The 19,624-nt window shown below is 35.9% G+C and overlaps 1 long non-coding RNA gene across 2 annotated transcripts; it reads left to right on the forward strand.

The window, feature by feature from the left end:
- Nucleotides 1–213: 213 nt before the first annotated feature.
- LOC149917885 (uncharacterized) lies at nucleotides 214–19,182 on the forward strand. Of its 2 annotated transcripts, none has more exons than XR_016467315.1 (4): nucleotides 214–282; nucleotides 13,389–13,485; nucleotides 15,639–15,701; nucleotides 18,457–19,182. It is a non-coding gene; the product is annotated as an uncharacterized LOC149917885 (long non-coding RNA). The 2 variants fall into 2 exon arrangements; XR_016467316.1 differs by lacking the exon at nucleotides 18,457–19,182 and adding an exon at nucleotides 15,938–16,155.
- The last annotated feature ends 442 nt before the right edge of the window (nucleotides 19,183–19,624 follow it).

Here is a 19,624-nt window from a genome sequence, read left to right on the forward strand (position 1 = left end):
TTCTGGTGTCACTGCATCAATGGACACTGATGTCAGCTGTCTCAACTTCAGTAAAACCTGTGATGTGGTGTAGTGGAAATGCAAATTCAAGGCCTGAAACAGTGATAGAGCACCTGGTAGAAAAGCAGGGCCAACTCTAGGTAATTCAGGTGCATATAATGTAATGTAATGCACCTGAGTGATCAGAAGCAATGGAGCCAGGATTTACTCCTTCACAGACTTCATTTAAGAATTGACAGTGAAGGCAAGAGTATCTTCCTGGCTAACTGAGGCCTTCTAAAGGTAAGCAGTTTTTCTGCCTTTGTTTCTGTATCCACGGCTGCTGCATCTGGGCTTGTTCTCATTTGCTATAGCCTAAAATTGTACACCTCTGCCATTTTTTGCTGTACTCTCCATCACATTGCAGCATTACATGTGGTATCTTACAACATCCTTCTTTCCTAATTGAAAAGATATGAGTTTGATGAGTGGGCTATTTGATGGACAAAACTGGTTGCAGAATTGAGTACCAAGAGTGGTGGTCAGTGGCTCAGTGGCTGGATGGAGAGTGGTGGCAAGTGGTGTCTTCCATAGGTCAGTGCTGAAGCTGATACTCTTTAATATCTTAATCGGTGACAAAAGCAGTGAGATGGCATCCACTCTCAGCAAGTTTGCTGAGTAAGATGTGGAGCACAGTTGACTCACTAGAGGGATAGGATGCCATCCACAGGGACCTAGAAATCTTAAGCATTGGGCTCAGGTGTGAACCTCATGAGGTTTAAAAAATCCAAATGCAAGATTTTGCTCTTGGGTCAAAGCCACTCCCATTACCAATACATGATGAGGGATGAAAGGATTGGGAGTAGCCCTGATGAGAAACTCCTGGGAGTAGTGGTGGATGGGAAGCTGGATAAGAACCTTCAATGTTCCCTCGCAGCCCAGAAAGCCAACTATATCATGGGTTACATCAAAAGAAGTGTGGCCAGCAGCTCAAGGGAAGTTATCCTGCCCCTCTACTCTGTGTGGTGATGCCTCACCTGGACTACTGTGTTTAGATATGGAGTCCTCAGGGAGATGGACCTGTGGAAGTGCATCCAGAGAAGGGCCACAAAAATGATTCCTTGGAATGGAACACCTATTAGAGCAGGCTGACAGAGCTGGGGCTGTTCAGCCTGGAGAAGACTCTAAGGTGACCTGATAGCAGCCTTTCAATATCTAAAGGGAAGCTACAGGAAAGAAGGGGATAGACTCTTTAGCAGTGGTGATAGAACATGAGGAAATGGTTTCAAGCTTAAAGAGTTCAGATTTAGGTTAGATACAAGGAAAAAGTCTTACAATGACAGTAGTGAGACACTGGAAGAGATTGCCTAGAGAAGTGGTGGATGCCCTATCTCTAGTGACTTTCAAGCTGATGTTGAAGAAGGCCCTGGGCAACCTGGACTAGCTGTGCTTGTCCCTGTTCATTGCAGGGAATTTGGACTAGATGTCTAGATGGCCTTCAGAAGTCCGTTCCAACTCTAAAGGATTCTTTGATTCTATGATCTTTAAGTTATTAGTGCAGCTATCATTATAGTTGATTAAAAGTAGTATTGGTTCATTCGATCTTCCCATAAACGCTGACAACCCTCACAAAGAAGACATACTAAAATGTAAAAGATTGGTGGGAAGGTCAGGACTGTGACTTGGACTAGTCTCCTGAATTTTCATGGAAAATCCATTCTTCCCATTATGTTACTTTTTCTGGATTGGATATGCATTTCAGGTTTTGTGTATTTAAATATCTAAGCTTTCCCCCAAGTTTTTTCTTTTCACATTTATATCTCCAAGTGCACATTCCTGCTAAGCAGCTACCATTTGAATTTATTGTGTATTTTATTTTGCTATGTAATATATGATCAATTCAGTGGCAGACCGAAAAAAAAAAGTATACCTTTTACTATCTGCAAGCAGGTTTATTCAACAGTGTATCCTGTTGTCTTGATTCCTGTATATTTGTATTGCCATATGTACCTGTGCTTATTTAAATGAAACCCGATTGTGTGTTCAGGCACTGTTTTCTTTTAGAAGGGTAGCTGAATTTTCAAGTGATATAATTTTGAGGGTGATTCACTGTGGAGCAGTGGAAGGTATTGATAAAGACTACTACTAGGACAGGAGCACACTTCTTTTGATGTAACCCAGTTAAGAAGTTTTATGAATTCAAATAAATATGAAAGAGATAATAGTGACTTATTTTATGCCTTTTCAAACTTAACTTGCAGTGTTTTTCATAATTACAAAATTTGTTGTTTAATTTAAAATATTTCTGAAGTTTTCTTGAACCACTGATAGGCATTCCTTTGAAATGTCTTTCTATCTTTTTCTTCCTGTTCATACAACTCAATTTATGAATAATAGTCTTGGCAATTAGAAACAATTGACACTTAAGGAATACTGTAGAGCAGAAGTAATGAATGAAAATAAGGCAATTTCTGTTGATAATCAGTTGTATACATAAAGCCCTGAAAAGTATAGATATTGTTTTATTACACAGTCAAATATTACTTTCTTCTAAAGGAAAAAAAAACCTTTTAGTGAGGTTTGTAAAATAAACTACTCCTTGATCTCTGTCCTCACATATGATTCATCTTCTTTGGCTTCAGTTTTGATATACTTACTGAACAAGTGGCACTTAATGAAACAATTTGCTATGTTTCGTCATGACCCAGAAATAACTGTGGCCCATACTTGTGAAGGAAAGTATGTTCTCTGCAAATAAAAATAATGCTTAGTATCTGTATTGTGCTAAATATTTCAAAGGACAATTAACTCATAAGCCAGTACATCTTTATGTATGTGCACACACACAAAGACATACTTAGGAAGACCTATTCTCAGTTTTAGAGGTAGAGAAACTAAGAAAGAAAATACTTTAGTGCTGACTGTACACCAAGAAACAACAGAAAAGTGAACAAATAATGAAGTGCCTCTTTTAGACCTCCATCTTCCTTGTTTGTATCTACTTTCCTATAGGATGTGCAGGATCACAAGATACATATGTCTGAAAGCTTCCAATAGCATCTCAATGCTGAAAGTTTAGATGAGAATTTAAATAGTTGCTCTCAGAACTTTATGAACTTAGGATTCATCTCAGAACTACAGACTACAAGTCTTTAAAAATTATTTTGATAAAAATCTGCAGCTATCATCTATTTAGGCAACAATAAATAAAATTATTATATGTAGGTCACTCTGAAATTAATGTCACTTATTTCCATGGAAACTACAACAGTAGTACAACAGGTACAAAGAGCACAATAACACTATTTGATAGAGAAAATTCTTGGCTACAAAGCACTATTTTTCAGTGTAGTCACCACTATTAGATATGCATTTCCACCAGCAGTGAACAAGAGTGCTCTCATAACAATCTGTACCAGAAGAGGTGATCCACTGTTGTTGTCAGAACTGTTGAAATGCACCACCACCCATATATCTCACATTTACTGGTTGGTCTCTGTTAATATTTGCCTAGCATTGATGAATATCAGTTGGAACATTTTTTCCAACTGGAGGAATTTAATTGCACGCTTTGCTGCTTATGCTCTTACATATCAGACACCATTTTGTCAGACTACCCCTTTGCTGTTATCTGTTTTGGAGCAACAAAATATATTGGAATGTTGGCTGGAAGGTTCTACTGCCATAGGACCAAAATCTGTCCCTGGCATAATGAACCTTAATAGGAGGATTACTTTCAGAGCTGCTGTCATATAAAAAAGTCAGCTGAATTCTAAGGACTTGGCAAACCACCTCCATTGAATTCAAGCAAAGTAAGTCCTCAAGTTTGTGATTTTAATCCAGTGTTAATACCATAACGCATCCTTATGTTTGATTCCATTCTCATATTGCACTCTGTTTCTTTGTTTGTTTGTTTATGCTTGGAGAAATCTGCAACGACCAAACATTTCTCAATGAAAACTTTTTCTGCAAATTCCATCAAGCAATCAGGAAAAGCAAATGCATTTGTCTGAACAGAGCCTGCCAGGATTATGTGAGTGATGCTGGGAAATTAAGCTATGGGTATTCTTGCCAGGCAGGGCATGCTGTGAAATTGTGGCTACTTTGTATTGATAACAATTGGAAGAAACAAATAGAAAAGTGTGAGTTTTTATAGCAATGTATACATTCTGTTTTTATTTCATTAGTATACTAGTAAGTGAAACCCCATAAAATAATGGGGAAAAAAAATAGTAGGACTAGCTGGCATGGAAATGCAACAGCATTGGGAGAGAAGGAAAATAAATAAGAGACTGAAGTCTCAGTTATAAATGAAAGGGAAGAAAACAGTGAAATTTGCCAACTGTACCTGCTGGTAATAGTTAGACAGTAGCTGCTGAGAAAATGAAACACTGTTTTGTTTTGTTGGTTATGGTTTGTTTTTTTTTTTTTTTCACTTCATATTTTAATTCGTAAAGCAGTTACTAATATTGTTCATTAGAGCTGCCACCTGGAGCCATGTACCTAGCTCTTGGTTAGAAGTGCTGTACTGTCTACTTTATATCAAGGGACTATTAAAACTGTTTTCTGCTTTGCATTCTTAAAATGATTGAAACTTGATTCCAAAACATGTAACTTTGGAAAAGTATGGATTCATGCTCTAAGTATTTCACTTAGATCTACTCCTAAGGATAGGATTTGGGTATTTTGTTGTTGTTGTTTTGTTGTCTTTTTGCAGATTTTTAGCAGTGTGACAGCTTTAAAAATCAGACATTTTATCAACAGCACAGAGTCCTGCAGAAGATAAATTAGTGCAACTCATTTAAGGGTTTTATTTTGTATCTCTGATGTGAGTGCTCAGACTACTCATCTGGGAGGTTAAGGACCGCTGAGATATACTTTAGTATCTCTTTCAGCTCAACTGCTGCTGCTAGCTGCTGAATTTGCTACCATATAATAGCAAAGGGCAAGAATTACTGGTCAGATTCCTATTTTATTGCCTCATAGTGTAGTGGTACTTCATGGCCACAGAAAGAGAATAAAGGTTAATGCTTGGAGAGGCTAGTAATTTACATTTCCACAACATAAAAAATAAGCTGATTAGTTAGTCTCAAGTTCATTGTATTGAACTGAAACATTTATTTTAGCATGAGAATACATTGCCAATGAAAGTCTTAAAATTCCAATCACTTATGCTGTCTAAATGACCGAGTTGTCACTTAAGTCAATATCAGAACATTATCACGTTGAGCCCAATGTATTTTCTGGACACATTGAGGAAAAAAAAAAATTAAATAAATTGGAAATATTAAAACACAATGAATTGAGAACCTAAGAAAAAAAACTTCTTACACTAATGCAAGGTAGCTTAATTTAAAATTCAGTGATGTTCATCCAGAAAATCTGGAATTTAGACTATACTGCTGCTATACCTTTAGTGTAAAATGAAAAGACACTTCCTCATACAAACTCCTTAATCTTTTGTATCTTTTCCACGTTAGGAGGTGATTTCGATATGTTCTAAAAACATATATACATCATATTCTACTGTAGACTTTTGTCTCCTTTTTAAGGGATAGAGTCTCTTAGTTTGACTAATATGTAAGAAGACATTAGGAATGACATCAATCATTCTTAAATGCAGCTGTCCAAAAGTATTAAGTTATTTATGAAGGTTCTATCTATAGCTACTAAAAAAAAAATGTAGACACTGCCAGACTCCGATTCTTTTATCTTCAAGTCCTAGCCAATCTAACTGAAATGAATCACCTTCTTCATGAGCTTGTCTCTCTTATCGAGCATAGAGAGACCTACAGAAAGCTTCATTCAGGTTTTAAATGCATTGGTAGATACAGGTAAAAAGATTTTCATGTTCAAGCACAAATGTTCCACTCTGGATGGATGTAAAGACTCTGTTACTTATTTGGAGTTTGTAATTTACAAAGGCTGTTTTATATCCAAATCAATTCCATAACAACTAAATAGAGATGTAGATAGCTAGTATTAAAAAGTATGGAAAACATTCAAAATCAAGTTAGTGGATTGCAGTATAGATGTTCCAAGACAACTTAGCCATGCAAAAAGCTTGACATGGAGATATAAGATTTAATTATAGATGATAATTCCAAATATAGAAGATATAATTATAAATAAGATGATATTCCTTACTGAGGTGTAAGAAATCTATTTCACTCTGTGACTTTACTTCACACAGAATAAATTAGTAAATGCCTAGATGCTCAGTGTGTCAGGAATATTATCTCCAGAGAACAAAGACCAGTCATTTGAGGACGTGTTTGCTAATTGAATCAATAAAATCCATCATTGTCACCCTGTACTTTTGGTTTTCTGCTTTCCAGAAAGTACCATTGGTTATTTCATATCAGTGACAGTTTAAGATGTTGATTGAATATATGATAAACATGCATATATACATGTGAGTTTCTGTATGTGTGTCTATGTGTATATCTCTGTATATGAATCCCATCATTCATTTGTTGAAACATGACTCATCATATTCTTAATTATACACATCATAATATCACCTAGTAAACAGTTCTGTATTATTAGGCTTATTCTATATACAGTCCTGATGTTAATGGAATTGAAGTCTAGGGCCAAGGAAACTGAAGTTATTTATCTAACATAAATTAACCCCTTAAGAGACCTCTTTGGTCAGTGGAGAGAGAAGAGTATTTCCAGAGGAAAATTACTCCTTACTTTTTTTGAAACATCTGGGAAGAGAGCATCTTCTGCAGGCACTTCTCTCTCTCTACTGCCTGTCACGGAGAGCTCAACAGCTACTTCAAATCAGATTAGCTGAGGTTGGACTGAACTCTTAACTTCCACAAAAAATCTTCAAGATTCAAATCTTTCTGCTACTATTTTCTTTTAAATCTTTCCTCTTCTAAGGCTTTGGTCTGTTTAATGAGAATAGCACAAGCAGCTTTTTCGTATACATCTGAGTACATCTAAAAAAATGAGATTTAAGCTTTGTTGGTGCTCTTATCAGTTCTGGAAACAAAACAGTCTTGGAAGCTCAGGATCAAAAACCTTAGACCCTGAAGTCAGCAGTTAATCACAGTGTGTTTCCACTGCTGGTGGTTTTTGAAGTTCTCGTTCACTCTTGACTCATAAAGAGCAGTGAGACCCACAGAATGACTAACACCTGGTGTTTTGCATGGAAACCTGCCATGTAAACATTCAAGACCAGGCCAGACCTCATCCTGACTAGCTTCTCTGAGGTGGCACTTTTGTGGCACTTCTTGGTTTTGATAGGCAAAATCAATTCTTTTGCCATCTATGGTTAGAACATGGACTGCTAAGTGAGATTTCTAAAGTTTAAAACAAAGAGCTCTATTGCTTGACCTAAACTAGTCACTTTATGGGTCAAACTGCAGCCAGGCATTAGAAAACAATCTAGTCATAAACAGATGGGGTAATCGTTCTGGGTAAGGTTTCAAACAAACTTAAGGAAAACAAACAAACAAACTCAGCCACCTTGAAAAATGAATGGAAGCTGGAGACCTGTTTCTTGAGGAAACTTTGAACTTCAAGCTTAAGTTATAGTATGGGCATTATCCAGCCCTAACTTGGGCACTGAAAAGGCTTTCTTTCTCTTTTCTATTTCCCATTTATATCAAATTGAAAGTACAAGGACCTAAAGTACATTTCCACTAAAGCAATTTTCCGCTAACTTAGTCAAATAAAGTATCTTTGTAGTAGGTATAAACAAGAGTTATATTCTCTTTAAGACTCATTTCCACCACCTGCATGGTGTGAAACAATCTTTGTGGAAATGAGATTCATGTCTACAATTTCCAGAGAGCAGTCATACTATATTGCTCAGATCTGCTGCAACAGAAGCAAGGACTTTTCTGGTAAAGGCACCAGAGTTGCTTCACTACCTACCAGTACAGAATAATCACAGAATCACAGAACAGATAGGATGGAAGGGACCTCAAGGATCATAGATCTCCAGTCCCCCTGCCACAGGCAGGGTCACCAACCTCCACATTTGATACTAGACCAGGCTGCTCAGGGCTCCATCCAACCTGGCCTTGAACAAGCAGTTCAATCTCTCTGTACCTCTCCATACTCCAGTCTACCTGAGAACATTACATTATTGTCCAGGATAACCTTTTCAATCTTTAAGAGAGCTCTTGATTCTAATGAATAGAAAGAACTAGACAGAAAACAGAGAGGGAGGACTTTTCAAGGTACTTGGGTATACTTTCTAAAAAAAAGTTATAAAGATCGAAGAAAAATGTAACTCATGTAAGAGTTTCCTTATTTTCTTAAAACAGAATTACAAAACTGGAGTAAATGTTTTTAGGAAAATATTCATAATTCAGATATTTATTATATCTTTTATATTCTTTTTAGAAACGCACAGTGTTTTAGGAAACATAGTTGATCCAAGTTGGATATTTTACCTCTTCTGAAAATATGCCATCTGGAGTATGGGAACAAACTGAGATTTTGGCTTTGTTTTTAAAGGGAAATTTCTTTACATTATGACTCATCAGAACAAGTTGATTTTTCTACTATCGTGCTTTACTTTTACGCAATAATTTTATTTTAAATTCCATAACGATACATCTGGGTTGCATTCTGGAAATGAAGCTGATCTGAAAACTTAACCTGAGGCATTTAGGCAACAAAAATACTGTTTCCCTTTTATTTGAAAGTGGTGAACTTCAGTGCACTGTATTGGCCCACAGTGGTACTATAAAATGCCTATAAGCCATTTCAATAACATTACCTAATTAATTTTCCTGAAATTTCCAAGACATAGGTATAGGATTACATATTCATCTTCTTTTGCATTTGAATGACAATTAGAAACAGCTTGAACAAATTTTCCACAAAGATTTGAAAGCATCATTTGCAGAGGTGGACTTAAAAATCTTTTCTCGGGTTCTAATATAATCAAAGGTTCCTCTTGTCTCTCCTACAATTATGAAGAAATGTGTCCTTTTAATTGACCCTCTTTCATGAATAAAAATAAGCTCTGTGACCTCCTCATGTATCTGCGCTGTGCAGCTCTTGAAAGTTCTGAGAAAATCACTGTATCTCCCCAAAGTTTTGAAAATATCTCAGCCTCTCATGAGAGTGCTTGACCTTTGCCTGTAGCCCACGTCCTCAATGCATCACCTTACTGCCTTCCTGACATGCATATAAGTGTGTGTCTTTATATTTCCTTTTCCAATTACTCACAAAATAATTTAAACTGTTTTGCAAGTGCTTTTTTTTACTATTATTTTCCCAAATGACAAGTGTATTAGCTAAAACTGTCAGCATGGCTGCCAGTTCCCCGAAACAAGCCCAGCATGCTGTGACCTCATGCACACAACATGCAGGATTGACTATGAAGGGGGCTCCCAGTAAATAGATGTGAAGCCTGGATCCTGTCTCAGTTGCCTTGGTAAGCATGTTTTATGATAAACTTTATCTCATTAGGAGAGAGAAGGGAGAAATCTTGGTCAAAGTCCAACTCTAGAGCTTATGCTAAGACTGAACTTTTCTGCTCTCCAAGTCTGCCACATCAAATTAGGGAGAATAAAGCTGTTTGCTTGCCTGATTATTTATAACATCACAGGAAACCTGGAGTGACTTATTAAAGATAGAAATAGTTCTCTTTCCTCAGAAATGGATCTCTCTTTGCCAAGATACACAGTGACTGACTGTATGTAAGAGTCATGCAAAAAAAACGTTCCACATCAAAGGTTATTAAAATATACTCAGCCTTGTTTATCAGCACATTTATGATATGCATGCATCCACACTGTATTACCCAAAAAGAGATTCAGGGAACAATGTTTTGAAAGGTAGGAATGGATTTGAGAGTGCCACAACAAAAATAAAAGGAAAACACAGCTCAAAATTCTTGTATCTTTGACAGTGTCAGTGAACCTTTAGCATGGACCTTGGCAAAAATTTCAGTCCAATACCCACTGACTACATGGGCTTTACATTAAAAATAAAGCAATTAAGTATTTTCCCTTGAGAATTACAAGCATAGACCATGGAAAATTAGGCCAGTTCAGGATGGGGAAAATGTAATCTGATATCCACAACAGGAAAGTTTGTATTGGATTTTTTTTCTAACCCATTCACTGAGCTATTCATCTAAAGGTTCTGTGCCCTTTCTTCATCACCCTGAAAGTGAAGCTAAGAAAACTAAAGGCCTGGTGCTGTGAACCAATCTTTTTCAACACTTTTGGCTCAGAAAACAAGAGTATCCCATTTTTTGGACAGGTTTTTAAGTAGCACATGGTATTTAAAATGGAGATGTGCATTGTGAGTTGGGTGTACAGTGTGTGTCTTCATAGCACAGTAATTCTAGTTGTGGTAATTATCTGATAAATAAATCAAAAGAAAATTCTTTAAGGGAAATATAGAAGGCATAATCTAAGTTTCATGATCAAATAAAATTGATTCTCCCTTTTCCAAAAATTTCCCATATTGCAGCTTCTTGCATTTCAAAAGCAGTATTTCAAAAAACACAGATTTGGACCTCTGTACAACTTTGACCTCATTTTGGATTGCAATATCAGTTGCAATCTGTTTGCAAGTCTGTAGGGTTTTTAAAAAATGAGAGAAATCAGATGCTAACTGGAATATCAGAAAGATTATATTAACTAAGGATCTTATTATTCTCTTGTTACATGTAAGCTATCCTTTCTGAACTATCTGTAAAAATAAAATGATTATTGTCTTGTCTTGTCACTGCATCCCTCATTGCATTTACAGGTAGCTTTGTGAAACAGAAGTCTTGTTCAGAGTTGTCATGTTCATTATAATCTCTGTGAATAAAACAAACAAAGTATTTGTGTCACTTTGACTTTTCCTGCTGAAGGCAGTATAGATAGGGAAAGCTTGTAAAATTTATAGCAGAAGATGACTGATCCTCTATTTTTATGCTTCATCTGTCAAGTAGAGATTTTTCTGGAACTATACAAATCACTCATGGATGCAGTACTTCAAAATTAGATGCAAATTGCAGGAGTGGAATTAACAGTACAGTGTGGGACATGCAAACTCTCCAGTGTAACTCTCAAACATGACTCATGTCAGCCAATATATTAGGATGGTGAATGTCTAAGCTACACATTGGAAAATGTCAAAGATAAAGATTCTCATGAATTTAGGCTCTTATCCATAGTCCAATTTCAGGTCTATGGAACTAAGATTTGCAACCAAAATGCTTTACCTGCACTTCTCTGCCTAAGTCATATGAAGTGTCAGCAAAGACAACTGTCTCCTGGTTCTCTTTCAGAAGATAGGCAGTGAGAAGGGGGAGGAGGAGGAGGTGATATTGCTTAAAACATTTTGCATAACAGTCTTGCTATGAAAGTACTTGCTGTCTTTTTTTGACCTATTTTCAAATGAAAGTGACTGTGGGAGTTATGCAATGTGCAGAAGTTGATGCTGTCATTATGCATGAAGTAAGCTCAGAGCACACCTACTGAACATGGCCATTGTATGAATGTAGTGCAAGAACACACTGTTATGCATCCCAAAAGGACTGGGAGGGGAAGAAGTGCCTCTAGATATTTCATTCAGCTGAAAGGGTGACATATTTGGATGTGTGCAGTGACAAACTTAGTAAGGAAAGTTGGATGCTTATGGACTCTCACATGGAGTTATTTGAGATTCTGGATTTCAGTGTTTAAACTATACTCATTTTATGGTGGGTCTTATGCAGAAGCCACCGCTTCTGCATAAGAATTTCTGGTTACTTTATTTTTTGGAATTTCTAAGTAACATTCAGACGTAACAGAGGAGCAATAAAAAGTTTGATCTGAGAAACTTATTTTTACTCTGTACTCTGAAAATAGAAAATAATCTTAAATGAGACTAAATTCTATCCAATAGAACATTTGCGAGTTTTACTTTAATTTTGATATGCTTCTGTACATCTTAATTGTTTTTTTTTATTTGTTTCTTTTGTTTTAATTTTATATTTTCAAGTGCTGTGCATTATCTAACAAGTATCACTGTGTAAGCAGGTAAAAAGTGGAGTTATACTGTCCTGAGATATATTGTGGAAACATATTGACAAGAAGGATACCTATAAGAGACAAAATAGCATGTGGATAAATGTAAAAACATTTCTGACCTTCTCTATAAATTAAGAATTGTCTCATGTAAGCCAGGAACATTGTTAATCTCTTTATGACTTTTTAAAAGCCTGTAAGAACAAAGATTACATCCTTTAGTGTTAGCTTTGGATACCTCAGTAGTAAAAAAAAAAAAAAAAAAAAAAACAGGCAGGCATACATGCAAATTTTTTCCCCCAAAAAGGAGCGACTTATTTCCTCCACTGTCATGTTTCTTCAGTGTAATTGCGGTAATTGAACAAAGCTGAACATCTTTATTGAACATATAATCTGTCTGTTTTTTTCTTTTATTTTTCTCAGTCTGCTATTGAAGTCTTGCAGTGTTATTAAGAGCAATTTGAGTACATTTTAATCATCATCACATATTCAGAGCTCAAAGATCTCACTCTTCTCAGCTTATGCATTTGCTCATGGTTGGCGGTCTCCAGCAGACAGCAGATGCCGAAACAAATAAATGTGAGAATATGTTATTGCAAGTGATTGAGTTATCCTAGTTTAATGAGTTGCCACAAGCAGTAATCACTTGTGATTTCCTCTGTCCATCATATGAGAGCTAAATGCTAAGTATGAATTGGCATGAAGATTATAAAAGGCAGAGGACTGATAGCTTTGTCTTCCTTGACCATTCTTTTTAAGAATAATCAGAAGTATGAGGAAAACTCTTGATACTTTTTTAAGGTGTGGCTCTACTGATGTTCTTTCAAATCTGTGGATAATCGATTAATCTACAGAAATAGGTAAGGTAGATGGACACTTTCTGTAAAAAAAAAAAAAAAAAAAAAAAAAAAAAGTTTTTTAAGATAGTCTTTAACTCTTAAGAAATTACAGAGATTCATATGCATGTGTATAAGTATATATTCATACTTGCTTTCAGTTTTGAGTTTTTTAATTCCAGCTGACCTTTATTTTATCACGTCTTAAAGGATTCAGAAAACTCTGCTTTCACCGTATTTCCTAATCAACTCCTGATTCTCTGGAGTATTGCTTGGGTCAGAGGAGGACATGCCCTTCAGTGCACTGCTACTTCTGCACAGATTATCAGAAATCTTTATATGCAGTATGTAGTTCTTTTTAGATATCCAGTGGATTAGGAAGAAAACAGAGTGAAGTTAATTATATTTTTCTTATTTACTACATTATATATTTCTGAAGCTAGAAAACCACGTCAGTAGCTAAACTGAGGAAATACAGAAGATACAGTATAAAAATAGATGTCAATGAGCACACAATTAATATATCCTTAAAATGATACATTTAATCACTCTCACTGCATTGCTTTTCATTTTTTTCCACCTTCTGTTGCAGTCATCAGTCTTTGTCTACTTCTAGAGAGATACAAAGTGAGGATAAGCAAGAGCTGGAGCTGTGCTGACAATGCTTTAGGATGGCACATTTACACTGTGTAAGTGTCAACAAATTTCTTTCTTACCTTTTTCTTACAGTGACAATCTTGTTAATAAAGGCAACGGCTTTGTTAGGAACTGTGTGCAGGCTTATACTAAATTTGTTTCTAATTATCTGATACAATTGCCATATCAGAGTGTGCTATGCATGCCAGCACTAGGGAGTTTGTGAGAGGAGGCACATTCTGGATTTAGAATGGAAAAAGCAGCTTCACCACTAAGTGAAGGAGTTCACCACTAGGCAGGGGTATGAAAACTTTACTTACAAGTTGTTTTTTCCCACTGTGTTCTCCCTGCAGCTCATGTAGTAATTGAGACATAATAGTTTGCTTACAGGCAGTCAATTAGGCACCTACAGTTACTCCACAGGGTATAGATTTTACGAGTGACTTGTTCATAAACAAAAGGAATTACTGCATATTTTGCTCTGACACTTTCTATTCCTAAACCCCACAGTATTTATTTCAAATATTGTCACACTGATGTAGAAGGTCTTTGATCCTTTGGAATTGTATTAGTTGAAGCTGGTACATCACTGCATGGTTTTGAAGGGATGTCCCCACTGGAGGTGCTTTTAAAGAACAATTCTGGCCATTCATGAAAAATGTAAGTAAAATATCCTGTTAACCTTCTCATACGAGAACAAAGAATTGACAAATTATTCAAAAATAAGACTGACAGTCAATGTCCCTACTTTCCCTGACCAGTTGAACTGAATATATGTGGTCAGATGCAGTGAGAAAGAAACTATATGACATCCTGGAAGCACTGTATAAAGTGTTTTCTGGTCCACGTATATGTACATACTAGAGAATATATGCAGAAAAATAGCAATATAGACATGAAAATCAGGTAAAGTACATAAAATACTTTATTTTGAAATAAGAAAGAATTACAAATAAATTCAGAAATGTTCAATTAGTTGCTTAACTCCTGAAATTCCTCGTCATTTTTTACTATTTTTTTCCTACTCCTAAGTAGCTTCTTCACATAACAGACATTAATCTCTCCCTCTTCCCCCTTCCCTCCAATCTATACATTCCAGTCATTGTGCTTTCTTATCAATGTTTTTCCCTCTTCTCCCTGTTTCCACATCCTTCCCCTCCTTTCCCTCATCCTTCTACCTCTGCAGATTTTAAATGGAATGTGGGTGGGATTGATTTTAATCTGCAGGCGGACAGACAGCAGGAAAAGGCTGTATATACAAATGTGTCCCATGTGTCCTAACATGTCCTTGCCCTGCAAATGGTCACACTTGCTGTTGACAGGATGATGAACTTCAGCCCAGAATCAGTGTCCATAATAAGGTAATGATGTCATTGACTCAATTCCACCACAGACTGTTGTGGAAGAATGAATACAGTTATGATGCTACAACAAACACTTGCAAAAACATTTGATTTTGTCAGAAGATCTTTTCATGTAATAGAAATTGCACTTGTTTTTCTTGCATTTTTCAATATTTAATATATTTAATATATTTATTTATAAATAATGTCATTCACTTTTCTAGCACTATGTAAACAAATATATATAAATACATAGTGCCTGCTAATAGATATTGGGGGATATTTTAAGGAGTAATAAGCATCTCCAGGTCATAAGAACATTGTTTGACTACAGAACTTCGGATCTTGACATAGTATACATATTATTATTACAGAAATACCTGCCAGATTTCGTAAAAGCCTCCCAGTTGCTTCACACTCATTCTGCTGTCAGTTTTCCCCTCAAGGAGAAGTGAGGTTTTATAACATCCAGTGTACAGTGAAAAATGCTTATGAGAACTTTGGTACAGAATTATATATTAAAGCTGGTACATATTTATATTTAACTATATACATTGTACACACACACACATGTTTTATAGTTATTCATGGATAATGGAAGATAACAACATGAAAGGGGTGATGTAGCAAATGTTCTTCCAAGACTAGATTGTATTTTGTGATCTATTATTTAATGTATTTATTAATTTTTATTCAGACCAGAGTTTATCTACAGAGATATTACCATTATTTAACTTGAACATTCTTTCATAAAGAGCTTTTTGTGGTTTTGGTTTGTTTGGGTGAGTTTGTTGTTGTTGTTTGTTTTGTTTTGTTTTGGTGAAAGATAACCACTTGATGATTTCTTATGGATTTTCCAACAGGTGAGTTCAGGAAGAGACATGGTGTGGAAAAGGCTAATAGTGCTGTACTCCAATCCAGAAAGAGTGAGTTGCTTCTAAAAGTTATTAATTAATGTTATTAATGTCCTCCAGAATGCTTTTGTCTGAGTAAGCTCAAAACATAAGCTGTATGTCGTATCTATTGTGGAGGATACATAACACATAAATTTGATTTCCGCCTATGATATAACAGCTTTGATTGAATCTCTATGCCATGGTTGCCTGGAATAGACTGCATTTCCACAGACCTAGCTGACAACACTTATCTCATTTGCTTACAGAGCTACCCTAAGGCCTTAATTACTAAGATGCACCAGTGTCCTGCTCCAGTATTCCTCTGGTCCTCACAGAGGGCAGCATATGTCCACTCAATTCAGACCAGCCTAGATAAAGAAAGAAGCGTGGTGCACTTTAAGCCTTTTACAGGAAGAGACTTATTGTTTGTACTGTTAGCTTAGGAGTGGTATTTCAATACGTCCAGTCACAGCTGGAGACTGGCAAAACAAACAGACAGAGGCAGTCGTATGGTAAAATAAAGCTATTCTTGAAACTACAAAATAACAGTATGTAAGGATATTGTATGGACACAGCTCTGAATACAGTCACTTTTAGCTAATGGTCTCTTGGCTGTCAGGGTGATGGGTTTAGAGCTGCTGTAAGAAGAGAGAACATCATGACAGTCGCTGTCACCTTAAGGGTCAATAAGACAGCAAGACATGCTGGAAACATGTTATTTTCCCACAGTTAATTAAAAGAAAAAAGAAAATCAAAACTATTTTTTTTTCTGTACATTCAAGTATACAGTAATTATACACTATATATAATGTGTATCTCTAAATTTGTAAATTATATAGCTTTATTATGTAACAATGTCAGCAACTTCATACATCTATATCTGAAGATGATTTTCCATGTCAAGAGCCTTTTGAGCAAACCATTCCAACATGTACAATCTACAAGAACAAATCCAGCTATAATAACAATCTGAAGGGCAGTCTTTCTGCTGTGTTTGAAATCATCTGCCAGAATTTTCTGAGCTACAATGAAATTTCTGTTATCTGTTTTGAAAAAAAAAAAAAGTTTGTTATTTACTTATTACATTTTATACATTTTTAGAAGCATCTAAAGGGCCAAATGACTTTGAGGATGAAATTCAAAATCCCATTCCAAGAGTCAAAAATTGTTTCATCTGGAGAAAATATGAGCTAAATATTCCTGATTTGAATGTGAGAAAGCAACAAGTTTTACCAAAGATTTTAGATTTTAAGTTTTTAACTGAACTGGAAAATATATGTGGAAAGTACCACCTGAACCTTCTGTCTCCCAGGGATTTTCTATAATGCCATCCACTAAAGAAATCATAGGTCAATATATACTGTCAATCTAAATGGACAAGGATGAATTCAAACTTTTCCTCTGTTTCAAGCTTTTTTCTGTTTAGTGAAAAAAAAAAAAAGAAAAAAAAGAAAAAAAAGCCACAATCAACCAACCAACCAAAAAAAAAAAACAACCTGGACAGCTGTGAATTTTAGATCCAGACACTCCGTCTTCCCTTAAACTATTTCCCAGTCTATTGTATTCTGAAATAGGAAATCAAAACAGATATCCTTTGTGGAGAAAAGTCCAAGCAGAACCAGAATCCGCATATATCCAAAGCACACCAAGCTTGTTACATGCCAGTTTCATTAACAGTTTGGCATGCATTCTATGGTGGCATCATTTCAAGGGATGGAGAGTCATAGGAAAGTTTTTGTGCTTCTTTCTGCCTCCTGAAATGACTTTACTTAAGGGATCAGGGCAGAGGCTTCCTGGAGTTTCCTTTAATTGTTTGTGGAGAGCTATGTTGCAGATACTGAACAGATCAGGCCTCACCAAGACAGATAACTTTACTGTTTATTTTGACATTCTATTTTTAAATTTAAACATATAGTCCACCCATTATATTTAATTCTGCTGTGGTTAGGCTGTGGGTAATAGCTTTTCCCAGGTCAGATGCAGTGGATTATATGCATAGACTACTAACAACCAAAGTTCTTTGACAGCTCAATTATCAGTAGGGGTACTTTTGAAACCAGGTGATTGCACATCAGCTGTACTTCAGTTGTGGATTAACTTAGCTTTTTACGCTGTTAAGAGCTGAATTTTTCACTTTGTCTAGGCTGTAATCTAAATGCACAATTTCAGTATCAGCCAGATTGCATGGGACTGATGATTAGAAATGAGTATGTGAAGTCTATTTTACATAGTCAGTATGCCGTCAGAAAGGCTAGAAGACAGCATAACAGGAGATACTACTGCTGTATCCTTCCTTAAGGTGTTTAGAAAATTGCTTGCAACAGATAAATCAGATTAAAAATAAAGTGAAGAGTATCTTTTTTCTTTATTCTCAGTCTTGGAGCAAGTTTTAAATGTTTGAGATTCTATTTCAAACTTTGGCTTTGCTGTCTTTCTGTTTTTTGTCAGCTGTCTTTTCAGTACAGTATCATTGGGGCAATAGTTATGTAATTCAGCTTTAAAACCACATTAAAAAAAACATGAGAAAAAAAAAAAAAAAAAGCAATACACACACACAAAAGGGTCAACATTTCACCACTTCAGAGAGCAGGTACTCATTTTTTGCTCATGATATCATATCCCACTTGTATTACCTTAATTTTTTGAGACAGATTTGGCCAACATCCCAAACAATGATAATCCATGTTTACTAGCATCCAGCAGGTCAAATGTGATTTGAAGTACCCACTAAATATGTAAGGCCCTAATCTTGCTTTTTTTCTCCATGGGTGTTCCAACATCACAGCACTTCAGAATGGTTCTTGTCATAACTCTGTGGCTTTCCCACATGAGCCTGTCATCAGTCCTGTGTTTCCAGCAAGCTTTACGCTTGAAAGAAGAATATGGAAAGAAACACTTGCTTGAAGTTTGAACTGATTCTGAAAGAGATGACAACAATAATTTTTGTTCTAAGCATTGTCTGTCTTTGAAATGAGATTGCTGAATTACATTGACAATTGATCTCCTTAAAACTGTAGAAAAGCCAGAAGGTGAAGTGGTGATATTTATGACACTGTTAAATGTTCAGTTTTTCATGTGATTTTTCATTGTTTAGCCTAATAAACAGAGCAGAGCATGGTGTAATTATCTGTGGATCCAAAAGTGGATTAACGATGTACATGGCTATTAGCCTGTGGGGCAGAAACCCAGAGGAAATTTCTACCTTTGCTCCACAGGATTATTTGGCACAAGAGTTAGTCTTAGAATAAAAGAATGTGTAAGCTGGTATGTCTGCTCTGACATATCAATAATAAAAAGGAATTTTTTCTCTAGCTTGTGATAACACAGGTGACATCTGCATTTACTGTAGATCAAAGGAAGACTGCTGTGATTTATGTTCCTATGCTGCTTTAATGTTTATATCATGGTACTCACTTGATCTCATTTGTTATTTGTGTATGGACCTTTGTAATATATCTGAATTTACCTATCAGTTACAGAGAAAGAAGTATTAAGTCTCCATAAATAGTAAAACATTTTCAGCAACTTTTTTTTTTAAGTGAGAAAAGCCTCAAGGGTTCTACATCTAGGCAGGAAATTCTATGCACAAACTTCATTGTTAAGGGTTTTTTTTTTGTTTTGTTTTGTTTTTTTCAATTCTGTTTTAGGAATAACACTTCAATACTCTGCTTACATATTTATGCTTTTCTCAAATAATCATACATAACTCCTTTGGCTTTTAACTCTCTCACCTGATGAACTGCAACTTGGCAAAGCAGTTTCCACTTTAAAATACATCTCTTCCTGATCTTCAGGATGGTATTGTGATGTGTCAGGTCAGCAGGAGGAGCTCTTACATTGAGCGATAACAAGCAATTAGAAGTTGGCCAGTCATTCCTGTAATAGATGAAGGCGGACAGGGGTTGAGAAGGGGGAGTTAGGGGGAGGGAAGCTGGAAGTCTCCAACCTAATGT

The sequence above is a fragment of the Phasianus colchicus genome, chromosome 5 (genome assembly GCF_987193195.1).
Source record: "Phasianus colchicus chromosome 5, bPhaCol1.hap1.1, whole genome shotgun sequence".
NCBI classification, from domain to species: Eukaryota; Metazoa; Chordata; class Aves; order Galliformes; family Phasianidae; genus Phasianus; species Phasianus colchicus.